The 26,750-nt window shown below is 34.9% G+C and overlaps 1 protein-coding gene across 4 annotated transcripts in view; it reads right to left on the bottom strand.

Moving 5' to 3' along the window:
- Window positions 1-26,750, bottom strand: part of CDH10 (cadherin 10) — a 139,114-nt gene that overhangs the window by 63,260 nt on the left and 49,104 nt on the right. The window lies entirely within an intron of this gene.

Below are 26,750 nucleotides of genomic sequence, written 5' to 3'. Positions count from 1 at the left end.
GCAAGGCTAGCCTTTCAGATACCAGTGTGATTTTTACTTTAAATGGGAAAAAGTAATAAAAATAAACCAAACACAGTTCCCCCCTTTACTTTGCTTTGCAAATAACCATTTTCATAGGCAATTAAATCCTGACAAAGCTATGTCGTTGGTCTTGATATGCTTCTGTAAACATTTCTTCTCGCATTTCTTTCTTGAGCGGAAAATTCTCTTATTCTCCTATTATTTAGGAAATTCTTATAAACTTACTATTAGTTATTGCATTTCCATTGGAGAATTAGTGATAGCTTAACTGTAAGAAAGGCAAAGGTGTACGAGGTATAGCTCCTATGTTAGAAGCACTATGCATTATTTTTTGGTTCATACAAAAAGAGAGAGAGAGAGACTGCCCACAGCTATTTTTGAAACTCAGAAAAAGAGTACAAATAGATATTTATGTATTCTAATATTATAAACCAAGTTAATAAATTCTACAATCATATATGTCTTATATAGTCTCCTACCTTGCCAAATGTATCTTCCTAAAAACCTCAAACAAGTTTTGTGCAGGAACAAGACAATGCTAAGCAAGTCTGTTTCTTTGCCTATGCCCACAACATTAATCATCCAGAATCCACTCACGTCAAAGAGCTTTGCAGGCATTCATGTGGGCATCTCAGCCCAGTGCACAACCCATCCCAGTGTAAATGCTACCTAGGATTCCAGGTTTTCGTGGGCAAATTCCATCTATATTGTATTTTAACAGATACTCCCTAGGACTGCCCCCAGAGGTTAGGGATGCATATAACAGTTGGTAAGTCTGGTCTTTGGGTGACTGACATGGAGGAGAGAGCTTCCCTGGACCTAGAAGCAAGCTCAGGGATGTTTGGGCAGGAAATAATGGGTCCCAAGTACCTTGAGTATTACCTGGGAATAGATGTGCAGGCTCTAGATGTGAATATCCCCTGCTCTCCATGGAATTCTTACCCTGCATCCTGGGCTAACATGTAGGAGGGACCAAGCATGGCTTTGTACAACACAAGGATTATAAGTTTTTCTTTAATTGAACCACCCAACCAATAAGCAGTTTCTATGCTGGGCTCACAGTTGGATTATTTGCAATAAGAGATTATGTTTACAATTTTTATTTTGTTCTTTTAGCAGATAAGAAATATGAAAACAATGCGCAGATTTTCTAAACTTCTAGAAGGCATTTATTATAATTTAGGAATCATCACAAACATTTTTTTAAGTATTCATATAAAATGTAGTCGTAAGGTAGAATAGACACACTGATGTGCAGCCTAAAAATTAAAAACTGAAGACAATATCTTTCAATTATGCAAAAATTAGTTAGATGTTTATCTAAATAATGTTTGATATTTATTTACATCAACAGACATTTTCATCTAATTTCATGTAGAAATATTAAACTGATTATTTTCTATTTAAAGCAGGCTTATATTATTTGAAAGGCTTTTTTCTTCTTTTTCGGAGCTTATGTCAATGACTTGGCTGTGACAACATTTTTACATGAACATAAAACTGTTAGGTTAAATATATGTTTTAAAACACACACATACAGATAATATATTGTATTACTGGTATTATTGGGTCTACAAAAGCAGTCTGCTCTTGGGGCGCATGTGTGCCTGGTCAGTTCAGTGTCCAGCTCTTGATTTCAGCTCAGGTCATAATCTCCTGAGGTCGAGCCCCATGTGTGGCTCTATGTTGACAGCATGGAGCCTGCTTGGGATTTTCTCTCTCCCTCTCTCTCTGCCCCTCCCCCACTCTCAGGTGCTCGTTCTCTAAAAAATAAATAAATAAATAAATAAATAAATAAATAAATAAAGGCAGTCTTCTCTTTAGTTAATGGTTTTTAGTAATTAGCCTTTAGCCATCAAATTTGGATCAAAGTCATTTTTTCTGATTCCTGGACAAATAACTCATTATTATATATATATCGGGAAAGAAACCCAAATGGATATGTACTTTAAAGAAAGAGAGAAGCCGGATGACAAATATTTTTTTACTGCTTTTTAGCTATTCACAAACAATAAGGTAAGGTTGAAAAACTCAAGAAATGTCTGCTTTTAACTAAAAAGCCCTCAGAAGTAACATATGACTGTGTTGTCCAGGGAACCACTCTCAATAAGTTGCAAGATTGATGCTTTTTAGTAATTGAAAACACACATAGCTTCCAAGAAACTTTCCAATGACATGAATGTGCAACAGTGGCAATTTTCCACACAGCACACAAGCATTGCATGGTTCTTATTCTGCCTGGGAATCGAAAGAATTCAAGAAAAGATTATGATATCAATCATTTGTTCAGATAACTTTGTGATTTGTGGTAAACAGTTGTGATTTTTACTGCCTATCCATTCAACAATTTTAATTGAGGAATATGTGTTTACTCTCATAGGAATCAAGTACTTCTAAAAGTAAATCAATGATTCCATTCTATTGCTATGGAAAATCCAAATGCTGTGTGTAAGAGAAATTCACAGGCCCACTGCTGTGTGTGGATTTCCTACAGCATCTAACACCTAAACTACCAAAGAATGACTAGAGGTATAAACTTGGATTTTTTTTTTTTTTTGCATTTTACAGTGTACAGAACACTAGATGAATATAGAATGTAGATTCGGAGTGGGAAAGGATATACAACAAGATGGGAATCATTAACACCAGTTCTGTCATTCTAATCAGTTAGACATGCAAAAGAAAATGCTAGAATGGGGATCTCTTAGTTATTCTGAAGTTCAGTTTTAGAATATGAATCACAGCAGGATTTTTACCTTAACTTACACTACAGAAAGAGAACATAAATCCTGGAATTGGATCACATACTGTGGGAGTTTCCATTGGATTAGGAAATCTAACATGGTAGAATGAGATCAAAGAGATGAGGGTTAGAAGCTGGACAGTGATTTGGAGAATCAGAATGAAAAGGATTTCTAATTTTCTCATATTTAACAGAAAAAAATCAGACCTATGCATTTATAAGTTTTGGTCTTAAGAAGCCAGGTTTACAATGCATTTTTTCTTAAACCATTAGAGAGATTGCATTAAAAAAAGTATCTTTTCTTCAAAAAATTTTTAAGTTTATTCATTTTTCAGGGACAGAGTGTGAACAGGGGAGGGACAAAGAGAGAGACACAGAATCCAAAGCAGGCTCCAGGTTCTGAGCTATCGGCACAGAGCCTGACGCACGGCTTGAACCCACGAACTGTGAGATCATGACCTGAGCCAAAGTCGGTGCTAAGCCAACTGAGCCACCCAGGTTCTGCAAAGTATCTTCTTTTTTAAGGAATGTTGACATTAGAATAAAGGGCCAAAATGATCATATTTGGGGGCTTAAAATTGGCCTATGTTTACCAAAATATTATTTAACCAAACATATTTGGCAACTGGACCAGTAAAGAAACTACAACAAATATTTACTATAAGGCAGAGAGATACATTTCTAGACCTCCTGAAACCTGAGTGATTGAAACGCTGGTTTGAAACCCTTGAGAGACAAGAGTTAACTTACAACAGGTATGTTGTTGTTACTGATTCCTTAGCAGTTACAGAACAAGACCAGTGGACAAAATTCTTTAATTATATCATCCTGCTTAAGTGCCCTCTCTTCTCTTAAATTTCTCTTTTTTATTCCAATTACCTCTTCTTTTGTATATTTTCCCCACCCTTTCCCTGGCATAATGTCTCTGTTTCTTATTTCTTGTGTGGGATAAAATTCTATTTCAGACTACAACTCATTTACTAAATAAAAATCAGACCAGGATTAGTTAGTCCTGAAAATGATAGCTTTCTCATTACTCTTCCTTTTTTTTATTTGGATGTTAGGTATCAATACTTGGATCAAATATTTAATTGAACAAAATTAGTGGTTTTTGTTACTGAGAAATAGGATTACGGATCATGTGCCAAGTAACTTACAGCGTCCACTCTGAAATAACTTTTGTATTGATTTGACCTTGTGTTATTTTATTATGTGAAACATTAAGTTTTCTTTAAACATAGAAAGAATGTCAGATTATTGTGGCTTTAGTTCCTCTGTAACACCTGTTCTCCTGTGTGAAACATTTGTGCCACAAATCTTTAAGAAGAATTTTATGTTAATGCTGACCTTTTCTTTCCTTGAGGAAAGCCTATTAAAAATTCACAACCTGCTGTGTTCCTTGTAAATTCACAAGCAGATAAAGGACGTGGCACGATACATGACAATTAATGAAACTTGAACAACTGCTACTGTGTTGCACATTTAAAAGTCATTCTCCTATTATTTAACTTTTCTGTTTAGATGCGGTTAATTATATAACCCATTTGCTTGTATTGAGTAGCTTAGTAATTAAAACTAAGCAATCCATTGATTTTAAAGAAATATTTTAACCAAAAATTATTTACTGAAAACCTGTTCATTTTATTTTATTTTTTTTTTAATTTTTTTTTCTTAACGTTTATTTATTTTTGAGACAGAGAGAGACAGAGCATGAATGGGGGAGGGGCAGAGAGAGAGGGAGACACAGAATCGGAAGCAGGCTCCAGGCTCTGGGCCATCAGCCCAGAGCCCGACGCGGGGCTCGAACTCACGGACCGTGAGATCGTGACCTGAGCTGAAGTCGGACGCTTAACCGACTGAGCCACCCAGGCGCCCCAAGCCTGTTCATTTTAAATGTGGCAGGTCTGTGATAATTTTTTAATATTTCATGTAAAGCTTCATCTTAAGATATTTGTCTAAAACAGTCTGTAAGCTAAAAGGGGCCTTGTAGCTTATCTAGTTTAAGGTCATCTTTTTTTTTTAAGAGGAAGAAACTGAGATATGATCAGTTATTTTCTTTATGACACAGAAGTTAAATTAAGATTACACTTTTGGTTAGGTGCTATGTTCACGGAATCTTTATCTCTTACTATGTTCATTTTTATTTTTCAGTTCCTCACATTAAATAAAGAAATAAAAAAAATAATCAAAGTGTCTATATAGTTCAGGGAATTTAAGTAATTTATTACCAAAAGAATAACTGATAAAAGGTTTTTACCTATAGTTTCACCCTTGTCTGGAGGAAAATGAAGAGTAAGTTTTAAAAAGTAAAAAACCGTATCTGTCACCACCGCCAGGAAAGCTATGATTCCTGCCAGATAAGGGAAATGTATATTGCTATGTGAGATTCTTTCTCATTCCGAATATTGATACCTTTTTGGATACTGGTAATTGTTGGTATTTGGTTCTATTTCAAAAACTGAAAAAACATAGTAGAGAAAATTTGAATCTTCTTTGTAAAATTATATTAGAATTATATTTATATCAGTTAGACTAGTTCTTTGAAGGATACATTTTGATGAATTTATAGGACTGTAACGTTTGTTATATGAGTTTAACAATTTTTCGTGTGTGTGTGCATTAACTTAAAAGTATCAGAAGTTATTGAATATATTTTCTAATGAATAGTGATAATTTTATGCCTGTTAGTCCTTCAAACAGCTAATATATTCTATATTTTTTTTAAAAAAAAAATACAGGATGTGGCAATTTCGTTGTGCTATTCTGGTAGTAACATTATTAGCATTTTGCTTTAATTGTTCTCATGAGTAGTATAGTATCAAATGGAAAATAAGACATTGGATCAAATACTTCAAATTTGCATCAAAAAAAATAGTCGTAGTAAAGATGGGCTAGCATCAGAAAACAGCCAAAAGCATGTTAAAGCAAGTAAATACAATATGGTCAGAAATAAATACATAGTTACTCATTTTGTTGAGAATGGGTAAAAAAAGGGAAGAGGAGTGACAAATCTTATTTGGATTATGTGGGGTTTACAGAGTAAAACTGGGCATTATTTTAATATTTGTGATGTAGGAAAAATATGGCCAATTTTTACTAATCCCAATGAAACAATTTTTCCTTCAAAAATAGAAATGGAGAGGAGAAATTAAAGCTTATCAATGAAATGGATTATAAAAACAATTATAATTTAAAAATACACCAAATATATGATTTATATTAGTTAATACTGTTTTGAACAATCTCATTCTTGGACCAGAGGCAAGTATAGAGGATTAAATGATGGATGGATAATGATGTCTGCATAGCTTAGGGTCTGTAAAAAAAAAACAAAATTAGTGGTTTATTTTCCATATTGGTTCTCTAGAGAATGTCCTTCAAGAGGAAAAACTCTGGTAGAGTCTGGATTCAATAACTAAGGGTTCCTTTTCTCATTTGGTCTTCCAAGAGTTCAGCCTGTTGAAAGTTGTGTGGGTTTGTTTGTTTATTTGTTTTGTTTTGTTTTGTTTTGTTTTTGTTTTGTTTTTTATTATGGACTACCCTGAGTGGGGAGTCTAATCTGGAATCATCTTATAGTTCTGGGTGCACTCTTTGAAGCCATTAGAAATTACTCAAGGCCCTGCAACAGGTTAGCTTTCTTTGCAGAAAGTGATATAAAATTCAAGAAGACATGACCTCTCCTGCTAGAACTATAGCTAACCCACATCTTAAAGTGTTTTAACTTGGGTACATTCCTTTGCTAGTACTGTAAAGATACCAAGATGACACTGAAGGGATTCAGTTAAGTTATCCATAGACACGTTTACAGAACATTAGTTGCTTCAAGAACTTAAATGATATGTATAATAAACCGTAGTCACATTCTGTCTGACGTATTAGTTTATTCTTTCCTTTTTTAAGTAAAAATGTTCATTTATTTTGAGAGAAACAGAGAAATAGAGAACAAGTGGGTGAGGGGCAAAGAGAGAGGGAGACAGTAGATGCGGGACTTGAACTCAGGAACTGTGAGATCATGACCTAAGCCAAAACCAAGAGTCAGATGCTCAAACAACTGAGCCACCCTGGTCCCCCAGTTTATCTTTTCCAAAGAGAGTTATTGGGGAAATATTTTAGAGGAGGTTCATATTCTTTTAGAAGCCTGACATTTTCCTTGTTATAGTTATGAAAATCACCTAATTATGCAAAGTAGTCCCTTGTGGTGTGAAAATGAAATCAACATTTTATACCTCATTCCTCCCCACCACTTGGAGAAGTCTTCTTAAGCATCTAGGATTTATAATACAGGATTTTTGTAAACACATGTCTAAATTGTTAAGTAAATGCAAAATGATTAAAACCAAGAGATTTTCATTCTAATCAATAAGGTGAAAAGAATTAAAACCGATGGTCACTTATGCATGGGTTACATGGGCAGCTGAGAACCCTTCCTCCTTCCTTTTCACCAACAAAGGCTGACAATAGGAGATGGGAAAGGTAGGGAAGGGCTAAAGGATAGCTATGCCTTGAAGGAATTTATTTAAATAAGTATTTTCTGAACTGGATTGATCTACTGTAAATTGAAGAAAGTGATGAGAATTTTAAGCGTGGTATTTTAGGATTTCAAAGTTTTGGAGATTTTGCCGTGCAGGCAGTATTTGAAGCTGTTGGGTTCCTCAGACTTGTAAAGGTGCTTTCATCTTGAAAGTAGAGAGTAACAAGTACATGATTGGGAGCCCAGAGGAGAAGGACCAGGGAGCTGCCTGCCGTCTCTAGGGGCTCTGGTCAAGAAAAATGAAAAGGGGTTTGGATCTTCACATGCATTGGATATTTTGAGGCATGGGCTTAAATAAGAATCAAAAAAGGGCTATGAATGCTATCCTATAAAAGAAATTACATAAGTAAGTGTGTGTGTGTGTGTGTGTGTGTGTGTAAAATACAAAAAAACAATGTTATATATACACAGTATCCAAGAGTGCAAATAGCCTCAGAAATATGGCCACAGACCATTAGGTTAAAAACTCCTATTCTTGGTCAGCTTTCTGTGTTTTCCCACACACACAAAAAGGAACTGAGAAATCAAGATAGATGTTCTCTTCAGAAAAGTGTTTGCTCATTTGACTGAGAGACTGTTACATCTTCATTAAATGAGGAAACTTAGTTCCCAGACAATATCATGCCTCTATAACTTGTCTCCTTCCCCACTACACTAATTTATCCACCCTGAAAATCCATAGTCATTTCAAACTCCTTTGTAAGGCTGAATTACCCTCTCTTTCTTGGTGCCCAATTATAGTGTGTGTGTGTGTGTGTGTGTGTGTGTGTGTGTGTGTGTGTTTGCGTGTATAAAATTTCATAGCATCTGTATTAATTTTGAACTATTATTTTTATAAGTCTTTATGGAACTACAAATATATTTCCTTTGAGGATAAGACCCAAGTTTCCATTCTTTTGAATTCAACATTTCACAGTACATAATACACAGTTATTTACCTGCGGAAGGAAATAAATCAATATCAACATCAAATGCCACAGATATGAGGCATAGAGAGTTCATTTTGTAGTACTTTCTTAGCAAGGATGAATATTCTGAATGGAGTGAAATGAAGTTAGAAGTCCATAATGAAAAGTCTACATTATAAGGGTGTGTAAAGAAAATATTATTCTTTATATTGAAAAAGATGGGGTCTGTAAGTTAGTACAGATTCCATTTAACTATAAGGTTGCATCAGTGAAATATACATACATAGATTACCAGGGGACAAATTTAAATTTTTCAGTGAAGACCTAGGGATAGAAATGCAAATCCAAATTTGTCTCTGAAACTGTAAGGTAAGTCATTGTAAACATTTGTAATTTAACTTAAAAGTAGGATAAGGTAGCTAGGCAATAATAACAGTACAACATTCCCACTGACAAAATCTAGAACAACCATAGGTGACAAGGAAAACGTATTGCCAAGGCCAAATTGCTGTGTGAACAACAAGAACTGAATGGACTAAAACTTGGGAGGAGAGAATGGTAAAAAAATGAACTGGGGACTGGAAGCTCTTTTTCCCTGTGGGGATGTGCCTGTTCTGGGCATGTGCCTGTTCTGGGCATGTGCCTGTTCTGGGCTAGGTTTGGAGGCAAAAATCTGTGACTGTCAAAAGAGGGTAAGAAGAAAACAGGAGAGGTTTTAGAGCTCACATGGTGACAGAGTGAAAATATTAGAGAAATGAAGGTCCTCAAATGCCTTCTCATAAGACATTTGTTGAATTATAGGTCTGTAGATGGCTAAAGGTCCAGGCTAAAAGCCTCTGAAAGCCAGAATAGAATTGTCCACATTCCTAGAGACTTGATGTTCTCAGACTCAAATGGAAAAACAATGGCAAATAGGTGAACTTTGAAACCCTTCCAGGGAATGTCAAATTGAATCTGAGGGAATGCAGGGATATTTTTTTATTTAGGGACATACAGTTATTCTCAGTGCCTCTAAGGGCTATAAGTACAGGCTTGATCCCTTGACAAATGGGGAGAAATAAAGCAGGACATGCATTGTTCTTCGTGCAAAGCTGAAGCGGCAAAACACCCCACTCATTCTCTCCTGGAGATTTCTGTCAATGGGTGAAGCAGCTTCAAGAAAATGATTAATTTTTGAAGAGTAGAACTATAGAATTTGGGGGCAGAGGAGTCAGGAAACACTCTTATTTGAATTGTTCACCCTCTCAGAAAAGGAATAAGCAGTGGTAAACATAGTCTTACTAAATGGCTTCTTACCCTTATCTTCCTCAATCCCTGATTGAATTGTGGTAATGTATTAGTTAGGGTTCTCCAAAGAAACAGAACCAATAGGAAATCTATATCCATATATCTCCTTCTTTCTATCTATCCATCTAGAGAGAGAATGATAAGGAATTGGCTAATGAGATTGTGAAAGCTAAAAAGTCTGAAATTGGTAGTGAAAGAAAGAAACCTCAGAAATGAAGTAACAATTGATGTTGTAATGTTGGGTCAGGCCAACAGTCTAGAAACTCGGGCAAGGTTTCTATATTACAGTTTTAAGTGTCTCTTAAAAGCTTCGGTTTTTACTCTTAAGGCCTTTAGCTGGTTGCATGAAGCCTGCCCACATTATGAAGAATAGTTTGATTTAATTATAGCTTGTGGATTATAAATATTAATTACATTAAAAATACTTTCATAGAAGCATCTAGACTAGTGTCTGACCAAATAAATGAGCACCATGTTTTAGTCAAGTTGATACATAAAATTAATGATCATCCATGGTGACCAAATAACCCAATAAATGAAGAAGACTTTCTAGTGAAAACTGACCCATTCTGGGGGTTTTAAGTTCTTTATACATGATATGTGATAAGAATAAAAAGTTACTATACATGCAAAAAGGTAAGATCATATGACTTATACAATAAAAACAGAATAACAGGAGATGGCAGATAATAAACATATTGTATTTAAGGGAAAAAAATCAAAAAGTAATAATGTATATTTGAAAATGTAAGGAAAAATGGAAAAAACAGGTAAAAAATGGAAATAAAAATAATCAAAAGAGCGTTCTAAAATGAAAAATACAATGTCTGGCTTTCATAAATCAATAGAAAGTTTTTACAGCAGATTGCGTATAGTAAAACACAAGATTAGTCTTTCAGAAAGTAAAAATAGGTTGCCAACTTGAAGTTAGGTATATAGCAACTGAAATGCAGAGAGAAAATATATGAGAAAAAATAGATAAGATCATTGGATGCTTGTGAAATCAAATCAAAAGTTGCAACACACATGAAATTGGATTCCCAGAAAGAGAGAAAAGAGAGAATGCAGCACAAATTATATCTGAAGGGAAAATGGGGAAGAATTTTTTAAAACTGGTATAAGATATCAACCAACAGATACAATAAGATCTGAGAAGCTCCAGAAGGACAAATAAAAGTAAAAGCAAACGAATCCCATTATAGTCACATTTTTAAATGAAGACATATAGAGAAAACTAGAAAAGTATTTAGGGAAAAAAAGATGCAGGAACTTCAAAGCAACAAGTTTTAATCCTGATTGTTGTTTTCTCAATAGAAATGATGGATGCCAAAATACAATGACATGACATCTTAAAGCAGTAACAGAAAATAGCAACCTAGAATTCTACACTGTGCTTAAAAACAGGCTTCACAGAGGAAAGTAAAATAAGTATGATTTCAGACAAAAACAAAGGGTATTTACCCCAGTGAACATTCAGTAAATGGAACATGAAACTAGTGTTTTCAAGATGGAAGAAAATAATCTCAAATAAAGTTTCTGAAGAGAATGAAAGAACCAGAACTCTAATTATGTAATAAATATAAAAATGATTACTGAATATATACAAAGAAATAATAGTAATGTCTTTGGATGTGTAGAAATAAAGTACATGACAATAACATCATAGAAAAAAAGAAGAGGGGATAGAAGTTTAACGTATTCTAAATTTAGGGGCACCTGGGTGGCTCAATCAGTTAAGCATCCAACTTTGGCTCAGGTCATGATCTCACAGTTCATGGGTTCTGGCCCCACATCGGGCTCTGTGCTACCAGCTCAGAGCCTGGAGCCTGCTTCAGATTCTGTTTGTGTGTCTCTCTCTTTGCTCCTCCCCCACTCACACTCTCTCTTTCTCTCAAAAATAAATAAATATGGAAAAAATATTAAAAAATAAAGTATTCTAAACTTAAACTGGTTTGTGCAATACACTGAAGTGTGAAGTTCTGATATGCACATTTTTTTCTGCATGATTATCATACGTCAATACAAAGTTAGCCTAATTTATCTTCACTGTCTTCCCACCTAGCATCTTGACCCCTTCATGCACCATCAATTCCAGGATTATAAATCTGCCTATAATCCGCCCCCCCAAAATGGATGCCACCATAATGGGATATGAAGAAAAACATAGAGAATAATAAACCAAACAACTGAGTACCAGGATTCCATCAACATCAATATTTTGCCAAGTTGATGTCAGATCCTTTTTGCTTTAAGCAAAACAATCATGAAAATAAAACATAATTCATACAAATGAAGCCTTCTCTGTCCCTTCACTCCTTTCCTTACATCCTTACCCATGTCAGCACTCTGAAGAATCTTTTTCTTCCATATATTATATACTTACAATTTGAGTAATAGTGCTCGTCCTAAACAAAATGCTTCATTTCCACCCTCCCCACAAAGCAACTCCTCTCAGTTTAGTAAACTTCATAATAATCAAGCCAGTTTTTCAGACTAAAAACCTAGAGGGTCGTTGATTTTCCTTCTAACACTACCCGTTTATTCCATAAGCAAATCCTTTCTGACTTCAAAATATATTTCCAATTGCTTCTTGCTGCCTCCACTGCTGCCATCCCAACAAAAATCAGCACTGTGTGGTGAGTCTTCCACACAGTGTCCCACCTCCATTTCCATCATTTTGTGGTTCCCACTCTCCACTCACTAGCCAGTGATTATTTAAAAATGCCAATTGACACATCACCACTACTGGGCTCAAAATTGAGCAATGGCTTCCTGTCCCATTTACAACACTAACTCACCCTAATTTACAACATTCCCAGTGATGTAGCCCTCGCCTGTCAACGTTGATCTCATCTCTTTCCATTCTCCCTTTAACCACTTGAACTCATACTGACCTCCCTATTTCTTGAACGTGTTGAAAATATTTCTACCTCAGTCTTCGGCACTTGCTGTCACTTTGAATGAGATACACCTCCTCACTTAAGTTTTATAGGCCTTTCAGTTTATCTCTTGTGCATCCTTATCTTTTGTCCTGCATGTTTCTCCCACTGTTTGTTATTCTTCTTAATTTGCAAGAAATTCTGTATATATCTGAATATTAGTAATTTGTTCTTATGCCATCACAAATGTCTTCTTCATGTCTGTTTCTTTTAACATTGATAATAGTTTATTTTGTCCCAGAAAATGTTTAATTTTAATGTCAAATTTATCAGTCGTCCCTTCTATGGTAATTTCTTTTTATCTTTTACTCAAAAAATATTTTCCTAAATCAAAGTCATATATATGGCCTCGGATAGTCTCTTCACTTTTAATATTTTTAAAGCTTTTCTTTGGACAGTTAGCTCACTGCTATCATTTGAATGCTGTGCGTGTCTGTGTGTGTGTGTGTGTGTGTGTGTGTGTGGTATTAGCAACAGACCTTTTTTTCTTAAGGATTTACAATAGATATGGTTAAACCATTGATTTTCATTCCAACTCTGTCACCTATTCTATGTAACCACAGGCATTTTTTTTAAATTTATTTTTGACCATTGCTCCAATAAGCAGAGCATCGCCCGGGACATGCTGGATATCAAGATTCTCAGGGCCAACGCCTTCCAACTGAAGACCTTGGCTCTGCCTTTTTGGCCCCTGGTGGTCCTCATCTCCAGCTCCTCATGCTGCACAACTGCATGGGGGTGCTGCTTACCTTCCCGGTGAAGTACAACCTCAGTAACCCTCCCCAAACGCCCAGCTGGACGCAGTCAGGCCACGCTGGCCAGTGCGGGGCTCACTCGAGTCCTTGGCTGCCGCATTCTCCTGGACCGTGGGGCGGCGAGGACCACGAGGCGGAGCTGGGGAGCCCGGGACAAGGATCTTGCCCACCTACGGACAAGGGGCAGGCCCAGTGATGGGCTGATGAGGGGCCAGGCCCGGCCTCAATCTCAGAACAGTTCCAGAGGCCGGACAAGACGCCCCTCCCTCTGCCAAAGCAGCACCTAGCCAGGCCTCTCTTGCAGTCCACCCTGGGCGACCCGTGGTCTCTGCTGTTTCCGGACCTGGGACGATGGACTCTCAGAACCCCCGCCATCGTTGCTAGTGGAGGTCTCACACCTGCTCTTGAAAATCGCGAGAGAGCTGGCTGGCTTGGTTTGGGACCCCGCTTAAGCCCTCCACCAGCAGTGACTGGGGAAGAGACCACAGAACCCTCCTCAGGTGTCCAAGCCCCCACTTTTCTAAGCACAAAAGACCAATAAAGCTGATGCTTCTCTGAAAACGTTTCCTTTTCTACATAATCACAAGTGTTTTTAGAACCTTCTATTTTGTTCCATTTGACTATTGGCACCATTATAGTATAAATACTAAAACACATTCAATTTCCGGAGCTTCATGATTGATAGGTGTTTAAATAAGTACCCTTTGGGGCGCCTGGGTGGCTCAGTCGGTTGAGCGTCCGACTTCGGTCCAGGTCATGATCTCACGTCCGTGAGTTCGAGCCCCGCGTCGGGCTCTGTGCTGACAGTGCAGAGCCTGGAGCCTGTTTCAGGTTCTGTGTCTCCCTCTCTCTCTCTGACCCTCCCCCATTCATGCTCTGTCTGTCTCTATCTCAAAAATAAATAAACGTTAAAAAAATTAAAAAAAAATTAAAAAAAAATAAATAAGTACCCTTTATTAACCATATTAAAAAAATATCTTTCAATTATTGGTCTTCACCATATGTATTTTTTGCATTAGCATGTTGCTTCTAGTAAAAATACAAAACAAAGAACAAAAGAACCTTGCTAAGTATTTTACTGGGATTGCAATTTATAGGTTAAATTGGAGAGAGTATAATCTTAAACGTAAGACCACTTCCTTTTCTCAAATATTGTTTTTATTTCCATACATTAAGGACATATTAATCCCCTTCAAGATAATTTTGCATTTGGTTTTGATATTTAGCTCAATTTTACCATCTGAATTCATTAGATTTTGTTTTAGGTTTCTAGAGACTGTGCTATCAAGTAGGATCATTTTACATACTTTTTTAATTAGTATAGTTGCTTCTAGTGTGCAAAAATGGTATTTTGAATTATAGTAATATGAAGAAAATTCATTATACATGCAGATCAACATCAATCAATTATAATCAATGTAAGTTTTCCACTGAACCCTACTTCATAATTTTCTTGTGAGTTTTTCTATAAACTGATAGAATCATCTCACTATATTTTAGCCGTTCTTTTTCCTGTTATCATATTGCAAATCATTCTTTACTTTTGTTAGTATTTGTACATGCATTAGTTTCAAACTTTCTTTGTTAATATAATTAAGGTGAACTCTTAAAACAGAGTTGATTTGAGGTCTATTTCTCCAGCCCACAATAATTAATTTTACTTTTGAACATATTATCTTTGTTACCATTGGTAGTTTCTTTTCCTCACAAATAGTATTTGCCTAAATCCTTAGTTTTCTCCCTCTCTCTCTCTCTATCTCTTCCTTTTTCAACCACAAACTCTTCCACAACTGTGTGAATTTCCTCTCAAGCTGCTGAGGCTAAAACAATTTTAATCTTTCAGAAGACAAACTCCCAGAGCCCCTACCACGTTCCAAAAGGAACTCGTTGAGATTCAGACTTTATAGCTGCTATCCTCTGATCTTTCTTAACCAGAATCCTTTGCCTCTCCAATCTCCGGTATGTTTCTTTCTTTCTTTCTTTCTTTCTTTCTTTCTTTCTTTCTTGTTGTTGTTATTCTTCAATTTTGAGGTGACATCCAAAATACTGGATGTACATGTATTTTCTCATTGGGCAAAGAAGTCAAATCTGGATATTATTTTTCCTGAGAATCTGAACTACACTACTCCATCATCTTCTTCTTAGTAGAATTGCTGTTCAGAAATCTGAAGTGTTTCTGATGTCTGATCTTTGTATAAGATCCAGGGATTTATTTTTCTCTGGAAACTTAAAAAATCTTCTGTTTGTCTAGATTTCTGAAAATGAATGGTATTGTTCATTGGTGTTTGTACATTTCTTTCAAGATTTCAGCATTGTAACCAAGTGCTTTCATTCTGCTATCTCTGTTCTGGGACAGTCTAATAAAATTTTCATTGATATCCCCTCTCCACCATTTTCCCTGTTCTGGAACTCTTATTATTCAGATATTGGTCTGCACTGTTTTTCATTTTAATTTTATTGTCACTTAGCTCTGATTTTCCATCTCTAGGCTTATTGCTTTACTTTCTAGGTTATGTTCCTAATATTATTTTCCATGTTGTCTGTTGAGATTTTTATATTTGATATCATATCTTTACATTCCAAAGACAAGTCTTTTTTCTATTTGAATTCACTTCTTAAAATCATATACATGTAGCACATAACATTCCTACACATGACTGCAACATTATTTCTACCCTATCCCCTTCTGATATTCAAGAAGAATAGCTCCATACTCCTCTTTGGAATCCCTATCAAGAGATGTAACCTAATTCCTTTTCCCTTGTAACAAACAGAATGTAGCTAAGGTGAGGCTGCATAATTTTCTCGGCTGTGTCAGAAAAAGTGGGGAAAAAAGTGAAAAAGTTACAGCCTTCTGTGTAACACTTGGACTACAGCCCTGAGCCACTGTGTAAGCAATCTAGCTGTTGTGAAGCTATCGGGCTTTTAAGGAATCCCAACTATGCATGGAGAGACCACAGGGAGAAGTGCAGAGACAGAGAGAAAGAGACAGATAGACCGACAGACAGAGACAGGAACTATGGCAAATAAGATCATTGTTGTTGTGACAAGTCATTACATTTTGTGGTGCTAGGCAGCAATGGCTAACCAGAGAGCACTCTTTCATTTTTTTAGTGTAACATATATGCACTTCTATGTATGAACACTGCATTCTATATTAATGTATGGTAATATTACATAGCTGTAGAAATTGTTTTATTAGTTTTTCTGTACATATTCTCTAATTCCCTCAAATTCCTTTTGTGTCATGGCCCACAAATTTTTTTCCTCAGAAAATTTTATAAATTGTGCCATGTTACTCTACCATCCAATTTTTCTGTTGAAAAGTGTAGTCAGAATGTGATTTTTATTTAATTGTAGTAAAAAAATAAAAAGATATTCTGGGTATACTTAATCCAAAGATCTTGTCCTTTTGGTTTTGAAATCTTGTGATAATAGTTCTAGAAATTAAATAACTTCATTTTAATTCTTTAAGGAGTCCCTTTGATTTAATCATTGGTGTCTGACATCAGCTTTGGGTGATAAATATGTTGTTTAATATTTTATTATGTCTGCATTTTCTGATCTTTGTTCTCATTCTCTCTCTCTCTCTCTCTCTCTCTCTCTCTCTCTCTGTGTGTGTGTGTGTGTGTGTGTGTGTGTTTTCCCTCTCTCTCCTTTACCTCTTCCTCTTTTTCTAGATTTGTAATAGCTTATTAGACCTTCTGGATTTATTCTTGACTGCTTTATCCATATCGCCCCTTTTCAAATTTGCTTTATTATTTGAAATAAAATTGTTTCAAATGATCCTTTTTATAAAAATGTCTTACATTTTTCCATTCTCTTAGAAAATACAATTTAATTATTCTAAAGTTCTTTATTGTTCTTTGACTTATCTCTTGTTTCCTCAGAGATTGATGCTCTATTTATTAAATGAGGGTCTTTTTTTTGTGTGTGTGTGCTACAGGATTTCCTAAAGTGTTAGTGAGAGTTTGTTATTCTTTTACATTTGTGTAAAAGGTTCATTAGAGGCTTAAATGACTTTTCTCCTTCCTTAAAACCTGACCGTTAGATGAGCATGAGGACAACACACAGCCCAAACAGTATCATCAAGCAGCCAAGCAGTTCCTAAGCAGGGCTTGGTAGCAGCTGGTAGGTTGGCTTGCCATGCTTCTGTAGATTTGGCTGCTAAAGACAACCAAGCCCAACAGATTTAGCCACTGTATTACTCTAAGCAAAGCAGGCTGCCTAAACTTAATGTTTGTACTGGTTTCCCTTACTCCCCAAGTCCTAAGGGGATGATGCAGAATCATACAGTGGGTCTATGCTATAGCTGAAAGACACTGAACCCAGGAAATCCCAAAGGGATCTCTAGTATTATACTTATTTCCCTGGACTAAGCAAATCCTTACTGGGGAGACAGAGAAAGAGAGAGAGAGAGTTTTTTTTATCTACTATTCTGAAATACCACTGGGGAGGGAGCTATTTTCTATTTGTACTGTTCTGTAATGTAAATTAATCTAAGCAAATTGGCTGTTAATATCTAGAAGTGAAGAAATGTAACAGATGTATGAAAAGTTGTCTTCCAACAAGGATAGAATATGTCTATCAGGATTGAGAACTTCAAAATAAACCGTGCAGATGGGAAACATGAAGTGAAGCTCCCACCTCCACTACCAGGCACACATATTGGTTATTAGTAGTTAGTAATACCCAATTTGAGAGCCATAACCACTGCTAGGAAGATATCTGATTGAATGTTTTGCTCATGCTGTTAGTAGAGGTGGGAAGTGGGGCAGTAGGAAGGAAAAGCCAATCCATGCCTCTAACTGTTGAGGAGCAATTTAAATAATCCCTGAGTCCAAATTAAGGTTGAACGTAACACTTCCATCTCAGCTTTCTTCTCTACCACTCTTACTGCATGTTTACTTCTGTTCTGGTGATTGGTGTAGCTATCAATGTGACCCTTCCACTTTTAGCGGCCCATAAAATCTTCATAATTTGTTTTCAGTTGAAATCTCTTCCATTCTCTCTGTTTGTAATGTGGGCATATCATTTCATTTTCTTCTTTTTCAGGTGGGAAAGGAAATAACCAAGAGTGAGTAGATTGCCAAGTTGAAGGAAAACTACCTGTAAAAAAGAGGGGACACCTGGATGGCTCAGTCGATTAAGTGCCTGATTTTGGCTCAGGTCATGATCTCAAGGTTTGTGGGTTTGGCTCAGGTCATGATCTCACAGTTTGTGGGTTCAAGCCCTGCGTCAGGCTCTGTGCTGACAGCTCGGAGCCTGGAGCCTGTTTAGGATTCTGTGTCTCCCTCCCTCTCTGTCCCATTTGTACTCTCTCTCTCTCTTTCTCTCTCTCAAAAATAAGTAAACATTATTTTTTTTGAAACAGTGCAATTGTATTGGATCAAATTGAAAGTATTTGCTCTAAATGCTCTACAAATAAGTGTGGTTTAAGTTACATTATTAAATAAAACAATGCATTCATTAAATATTAATATAATACAATATACAATATAATAAAATATAACAGGTTGTCAAGGTTGTGTTAACTTTAATTTTTTTGCTGTATAGAATGTTCAGATTTCTAGCACATTTAAAAATCTATAAAATGTTCCTCTTTGCTTGTTTGTTTTGTTTCTTAAATTCCACATACGAGTGAAATCATATGGTATTTGTCTTTCTCTGGCTTATTTTGCTTGGCATAATACTATTTAGCTCCATCCATGTTGCTGTAAATGGCAAAATTTTATTTCCTTTTATGGCTGAGTAATAGTCCATTTGTATAAATACCACTTTTTCTTTATCCATTCATCATTAGTCAATGGACAATTGGGCTGTTCCTATAGTTTGGTTGTTGTAGATATTGCTGCTATAAACATTGGGGTACCTGTATCCCTTTGAATTAATACTTTTGCATTCTTTGGGTAAATACCTAGTAGTGCAACACAGGCAAACCGCAAACAGATTCTTAACTATAGACAACAAACTGGTGGTAGGTGGGGGGATTCGTGAAATAGGTCATGGGGATTAAGGAGTGCACTTGCTGTGATGAGCCTAGGATGATGTATGAAGTATTGAATTCTTACATTGTATGCCTGAAACTAACATAACACTGTAAGTTAACTAAGTTGAATTAAAATAAAAACTTAAAATAAATAAAGTCTATAAAATGTAGTTATTTTCTGGGATTAGCTCAACAAGCCTTCTGCATAAGGTTTAAATAAAATCACTAAGTCAGGCTCCATCCTTACTGAAAAATCTATTAAAGGTTCTTTCACCTCTAATTGTTAAACAAAATTTTTGATTGAACTAGCCATTAAATAGTAATTTCTTGGATGATTTTTTTAACTTAATGACTAGAAAATTACAAAGAATAGATGTAAAATATTAATAAAATTTAATAAAATAGTTAATACACCTTTATTAAAAAGCAGCCCACTGGTCTATAATAGTGAACAATGTATGATAGTTTATATGGCAGCATATATAGTGGAAACTAACTGAGCAGAATTTATTCTTGTGTTACACACTGATGATTACACATTCACTTCTGTTCTAGAGTTGTTCATAAAAATATTTTTACATATACTCTCATATATGAAATGATTTAAAGCCAAGTTAATAAATTTTAATCTCAAAAGTTTTTCATGTGTTTTTATAAAAATTGTAACCATAAACTATGTTTTAAGGTATTCTTTTCAAGTTTGCTTAAAGCACCTCATTTCTTGTGCCTAAATTCTATGAAAAATTTTAGTGTGTAAGTGTGGTGGTGATGTGGTGAGGGGAGTAGATGGCTTTCTGTTGTTAGTACTATATCCTACAACTGTGACTACAGATAAAAGTGGGGTTATTAAAATCTGTCACTGTTTTATTTTGCAATTACTTTCTACACCTCAGTGTAGATGCTCTCTAGCCCTGAAAACTTCCTGAACATTTTTTAGGTAGAAATTTTCTAGTTTTTTTTTTTTTTTTTTTTTGGCATTACTTATAATCAGATTTTGTTACGAACTGAAAGTCTTGATATTTTTTCAATTTTAATATTCTTAGATACTCATCCTTATATCCCACCGTGTTCTCATTTATTTGTATCTCTTCTGTTTTTAGCAAAATAGAACTGATTGCTGGCTGAAAAAAAAGGGTTCAATATATTTCCATATAATTTCATGCTTAAGTTCAATTGTGATCCTCTCCACATAAAAATAAAGATAACACACCATTAACACTTCATAGCTTAATTTACATATTCAACGAAGTTGTTTGCTTGAATCCTTTAGTCATTAGTCAAGGGAAAAGAATATGAGATGAATTTCTAGTCAGTTTAAAAAAAAAAAAAAGAAAGGAAGAAGAAGGCCTGAGGTTTCCGGATGTATCTCCATCCAAAAGAACAAATAACTACTTCAGGTTCTGCAAGCGACTGATGATATTTCAAAATTCTCCCTGCTGAATTTAACAATTATTTAAAAATTGGTATAGTCACCAAACAAAATAAGATTAATGGAATGGGTTAAAGATGTAACTAATGATGCATATCAGTTTTCTCAAGCAAGAACTGAATTTAATTGTTTTTAACTCCTTTGAGAAATTATGACAGAAAACTTATATTTTGCTTAAAATGTTTAACCACCCCAGAATACAAGTTATTTGAAAAGATGCAAAGTATAAAAGTACTTTTTGTGCCTATTATAATTTTATGTAATATTAAACAAAATAAGCTTGGGGAAAAGACTGTATTCTTTAAATTGAGAATAATAAAATAAGTATATTTGAAAACAAAGACCATTTAAGTGTTGAAAATCTGTAAGACTTTCAGTAAGTAACGTTGAAAATTACTGTGTTTTGGAGCATTTTCTGTAACTTACCTAGGTTAATACAATGCTAGTATATTTTATCATCTCAGAACATTTGGTTATACAGAGATTACATACAGAATTTAGATAATTATATTTATATAGTACTTCATTATAAGCTATGATCAGGATTCCAAATTTTCCAGAACATTCATAGTTTCAAATATTCTTCCAAACTATTATGTATGTTTAGCAAGAAAAGTCACTATGACAGAATAATTATAAGAAATTAAGTAACTAATAAAGTTTATTTGGATGAAAATCTTAAAGATCATAATTAATTTGGAGAACTAATTTAGAAAACTACATTTTTTTTAATTTTAGATGACCACACTTTATATTGAACAGTATTCAGTCCTCAAATGGAGTTAGTATATATTTTAAGAGATACTAAAATTCATGCCCTTTCTCAGAGTATGCCTTTCAGACTGAACAAACAAAACAGTCAAAGTCAAGAAATGAATATATCAGCCTAAAAATCCAAAGAGGAGAAGGAACAGAGAAGAAAAAAAATCAAATACTATAAGTAAGGGTATCCAAATTATTATAATTTATAGAAGTTTGGTTCAATACACAATTACAAATATGTACACAATGTTAGAATCTGGGTTCAATATTGGAGAAGCCTTCGTTTTTACACTGCTGTGACCTGCTAATATGAAATGTAATATATATCACATTAGTTATGGGACTATTTTACATTAATGTGTTTTAAGATCTGGTATCTTTTCTCATGTGCCTGGTCCTATCTAATTCAGTGTCCTGATTTTATTTTTTTATTTTTTTAGTGATTTTTTTTGAACCTTATCCTTTTTAACAAGCATTTTACTTAGGGTGGCTTAGTGGGGCAGAGGGCTGGTGGGGACTACTGCATGGTGTAAATTATTTGTTTTAACTTATCCCTTTGGTAGGACAATTATTCTCATAAAAACATTCACTTGATTCCCTACTTTGCTTTATTAGTGCACACAAATAAACATATTGTTAGGAAATAGGTATCATAGGAATCATTTTCCCCTTGTTAGTAGAAATAAACAGATAAAGAAAATAGGCTGTGGTTGGTTATTTTACTCTTCAAGCAAATCATCCTACAAAAACTCAGGTTAGCCAAGTTGTATATCACAGCCAATTTTAGTAATGAATAGACATCTGTTGAAATTTATTATTTGGTTGTGACATTTTTTAGTTACAAATCTGTGTATACAAATGTATATCTCGGCACATAAAAGAAACATTCTTAATGAATTACTTTTTTTAACCAATGAATGCATAGTTACAATATGCATAAATTGACCCTAGATCAATATCCAATCAACACTTCTTTCAGACATTTCACTATTGGACTGATTTACACTGCAATACTCTATCTTGAGAAACGTGTTTATTGGAAGGGTAAATTCAAAAGGTTTCCGGTCAATTGAAAACATATCATGGGCAAGGAAGAGAAAAATAGTGTATTGTAATAAAAGAAAATCTGTGGTAAAAATATTACCAGAAACAGATATATTTGACAACGAAACAGTTTACAACAATAATTGCTGTATTTAAAAAAAAAATCTGCTTGCAAAATGATGCTTTGAGAACACAGTCTAAATTTCCTAAGAGAGAAATGTGATCTAGTTAAAAGCACTATTCAAAAAACAAGATTGAAATTTTTCTTTGGGAACTGTTTAACTGATAAAGTGGAAAAAAATTCCGTTTATTTTATAGGCCAGATTTCAGTAGCAATATCACTTTTGGCTAGAGAATAAATTGTATTTTCCATGATTTAAAGTGTGATTTTTAAAAATATTTTGTTACTTTCCTATCATTGCTCTTAAGTGACTTACCAGTTTTCATTATTATATCTCCAAATTGTGACCATCTAACCATTTGTGTCTTTAACTTAACACTTTTGACGATTTTACTTTAGCAACCCATGATTGCAGCCGCTCAGCTAAAAGCAAGATTATTCTTAAGGGCACCTCATTGGCTCAGTTGGTGGAGCATGCAACTCTTGATCTCAGGGTTGTGAGTTCGAGGCCCACGCTGAGTGCCGAGATTACTTAAAAGTAAAATCTTTGAAAAAAAAAAAAATAGAAGCAAGATTTTCTTTACCTTTGCTGATTATATTAAAATAAAGAAATTCTGTTTTATTTGGAACTAATTCCAGTTCTCTGTGTGTGCGTATATCTCTGCAATATTCTACACAGTTCCTTTGGCTTAGATGTTTCTGGCATATTAAACAGGCCACTAGGAAAATATGCTGGGAAAGAAGCACATGGCCAATATATAATTTTTACTTAGGCTGCTACTTCCATTTCTGAATATTTTCTTTAGACTCTTCTTTTCATTTATATAATTAAAATTGCACTGAATTAAATATCCTGTTTGTCACAAACTATTGTGTTTTTTTCACTGATGTGCCCTAAATTGTATTAACACTGGATATTTGGATGGGGTGTGATGGATTTTTCAAAGGTTGCATATTCATTATCTAATTTTGACTTTCAAAATTACAACTTGCATAAAGAGATGTTATTTTTCCCTTCAAAACTATGAAATCTAGGAGATTAGATCATGTTTTCAAGGAATCTTGACTGCTGATGTGCATTGGAATTGAAACTCAGAATTCTTTCGTCTATAAATAGTTGTATTTTAAGAGTAAAGTAATTTCAGGTTGAAAATGTCAGGCTGATAAATTTATGTATTTGATAAAAACCCTAACCATAAAAATAAAGTTGCATTTTTCTCTGTGATTTTTTGTACATTTTACTAATATACTAATATACTATAGTTAAATAATCTAAGTTCCCCGGTAATATAGTCTTAGATTTGGATCCCAGCTATATAACTTACTAGCTAAATAAGTAGCTTTAACCTAGCTCCTCTAAGCTTCAGTTTCTGGTTGGTAAAATAGAAATAGGAATCCTTGGGTCGCAAAGCATTGCGTAAATTTTAGCATCTAAAGTGGCAATAGCAATAACTGGAATGCACTATGGCCTCAATAAATGGTACTAGTATTACTTTTATCATTTAATGTTCAAAAGTACTATATATATATATGTATATATATATATATAATATGTAAAGGTAATGCTAATATTATATATACGGTAAAATATTTATATAGAATATCTATAGTAAATATATGAATGCAACAGAATATATGGAATTTGAAAGCAGAAATATTGGGGTGGTTAACATAAATTTCATATTATGTCTTATTCACTTCATAAATATGTGTTTGTTTGGTATAAATTTGTATTTATTTCACAATCAAAAACTTTTTTTAAAAATTATTATTAGAGAGAGAGAGAGAGAGAGAGCACAGTGGGGGGGAAGGGCCGAAGGACAGAGGTGGAAAATCCCAGCAGGCTCCAGGCTTAGTGTGGACCTCAACTGGGGCTCAATTCCATGACCCTGGATCATGACCTGAATCCAACTCGAATTGGATGCTCAATCGACTGAGCCACCAGGCACCCATCAAAAAGCTTTTAAATATAAATTAATTAATTAATTAATAAGAAAAACTTCTTGTTTCCAGTTCAGCCTATGAAAATCTTAGAAGTTCCCTCAATCTTAACTTTAACAAGAAAGCTCAAAAGATTGAAGAATCAACAGCTCTTCTTGGGTCCCAAAGAGAGGGTAAGACACAGGGTAGGGCAAACTACTGCCCTCAAGATTGGAGACAGAAAGGCAATCACAGGGAATCCGCTTAATAAATCAGAGATTCATGAGCTGAAACCAACAAAGGAACCTGTGCCATGGTGGCCACCGGAACTGTAATGGATGAGTGGATGGAAGTGCAGTGAGGACGACTCTGAGTTAAAACACCAAGAGGACGTAGTTATGGGGGAGTTTCTCACAGTACTGTGAGATTTTCCTCCAGGAGCTCCGGCAGGTTTCCACAGTAATTATCTGAGAAAAATCCCCTCCGGCTCCCAGCAGAGGAAGAAGAAAAAGAACCATTTTGACATATGCCCATGTACTGCATTCTTCTTAATAAGGCCTGCCCGCAGGGGAAACTAGTTAACAAGAGACCAAGTCCTTGGGGTATTAACAGGTTCTAAGTGTCCCGGGAAGCGGAGATGCCCAACTCCAGTCATCTCTAACTGTCCACTTGGGAGAATATAATCACTCAACACCAAGATATTCTAGCCATTCTGACCGAAGTGGGGGAGAAAAAAACCGGGAAACATTTGTGAGGTCCAAAGTCCAGAGGTACAGGATCATTATAGAATGCTTCCCTTCCCCTCACACTTCATCATCACGTTAACAGAGGACTATGCATCCAGTAAATCATGTCCAGCTATGAAGAAAACAAACAAACAAAAATGCAAGGCATACTCAAATGCGAAAAAAACAAAAACAAAAACAAAACCACAGTTTGAAGAGACAGAGCAGGCATCAGAACTAGGCATATTAGAGATGTTAGAATAATCAAAATGGGAATTTAGAACAACTATGATTAATAGGCTAAGGGATCTAATGAAGAAAGTAGACAGCAAGCAAGAACAGATGGGCAATGTAAGCAGAGAGAGAGAGAAATCCCAAGAAAGAACCAAAAAGAAATGCTAGGGATAACAACAAAAAATGTCACAAAACTGAAGTTGCCTCTGATGGGATCATTAGCAGACTGCACATGGCTGAGGAGAAAATCTCTGAGCCAGTATATATGAACAGAATCCTCAAAAATTGGAAAGCAAACACGAAAAGATTGGAAAGAACAGAACAAAATATCCAAGGACTGTGAAGCAACTACAAAAGGTGTCACATGTGTTTGATTGGAATACCAAAAAAGGAAGGAATCTGACCTATGGAGGAATAAAGATGAGTATTATGTCGGCTTCTCCTCAAAAATCATGCAAGAAAGAAATTGGTGGAGGGGGATATTTAAAGTGCTGACAGGAAAAAAAACAAAACACAAAACTACCACCTAGAATTCTGTACCCTGAAATTATTTACTTCAAAAGTGAAGGAGAAATAAAGATATTCTCAAACAAAAATTCAGGGAATTTGTTGCCAGTAGACCTGCCTGACTGGCAAGAAATGTTTAAAGAAGATCTTTAGAAAAAAGGAAAATAGTTATCGGTTAGAAACTCAGATCTACATAAAGTAAACAACAGCACTGGAGAAGGAATGGGTGAAGGTAAAATAAAAAACTTTTTGTTTTTCTTATTCTTAATTGATCTAATAGATAAATTTTTTTCAAAATAATAATACCAATAATGTATTTGAATGTCTATGATTTGCATATAACTCATGTAAATGTTTATGTGGGCTTATATATAAGTAAAATGAATGACAGTGATTATACAAAACATGCATAGGAGAAAGAGAATTATTTTGTTATTATAAAAATCTCATTATTTGGAAAGTGATACAATATTACTTTTTTATTTATTTTTTTTTAATTTTTTTTTTTATTTTTTAATATATGAAATTTACTGTCAAATTGGTTTCCATACAACACCCAGTGCTCATCCCAAAAGGTGCCCTCCTCAATACCCATCACCCACCCTGCCCTCCCTCCCACCCCCCATCAACCCTCAATTTGTTCTCAGTTTTTAACAGTCTCTTATGCTTTGGCTCTCTCCTACTCTAACCTCTTTTTTTTTTTTTTTTTTTTTTTCCTTCCCCTCCCCCATGGGTTTCTGTTATGTTTCTCAGGATCCACATAAGAGTGAAACCATATGGTATCTGTCTTTCTCTGTATGGCTTATTTCACTTAGCATCACACTCTCCAGTTCCA

Source organism: Panthera uncia (genome assembly GCF_023721935.1).
Source record: "Panthera uncia isolate 11264 chromosome A1 unlocalized genomic scaffold, Puncia_PCG_1.0 HiC_scaffold_17, whole genome shotgun sequence".
Classification (NCBI taxonomy): Eukaryota; Metazoa; Chordata; class Mammalia; order Carnivora; family Felidae; genus Panthera; species Panthera uncia.
This window is presented reverse-complemented; position numbering and strand designations above follow the sequence as displayed.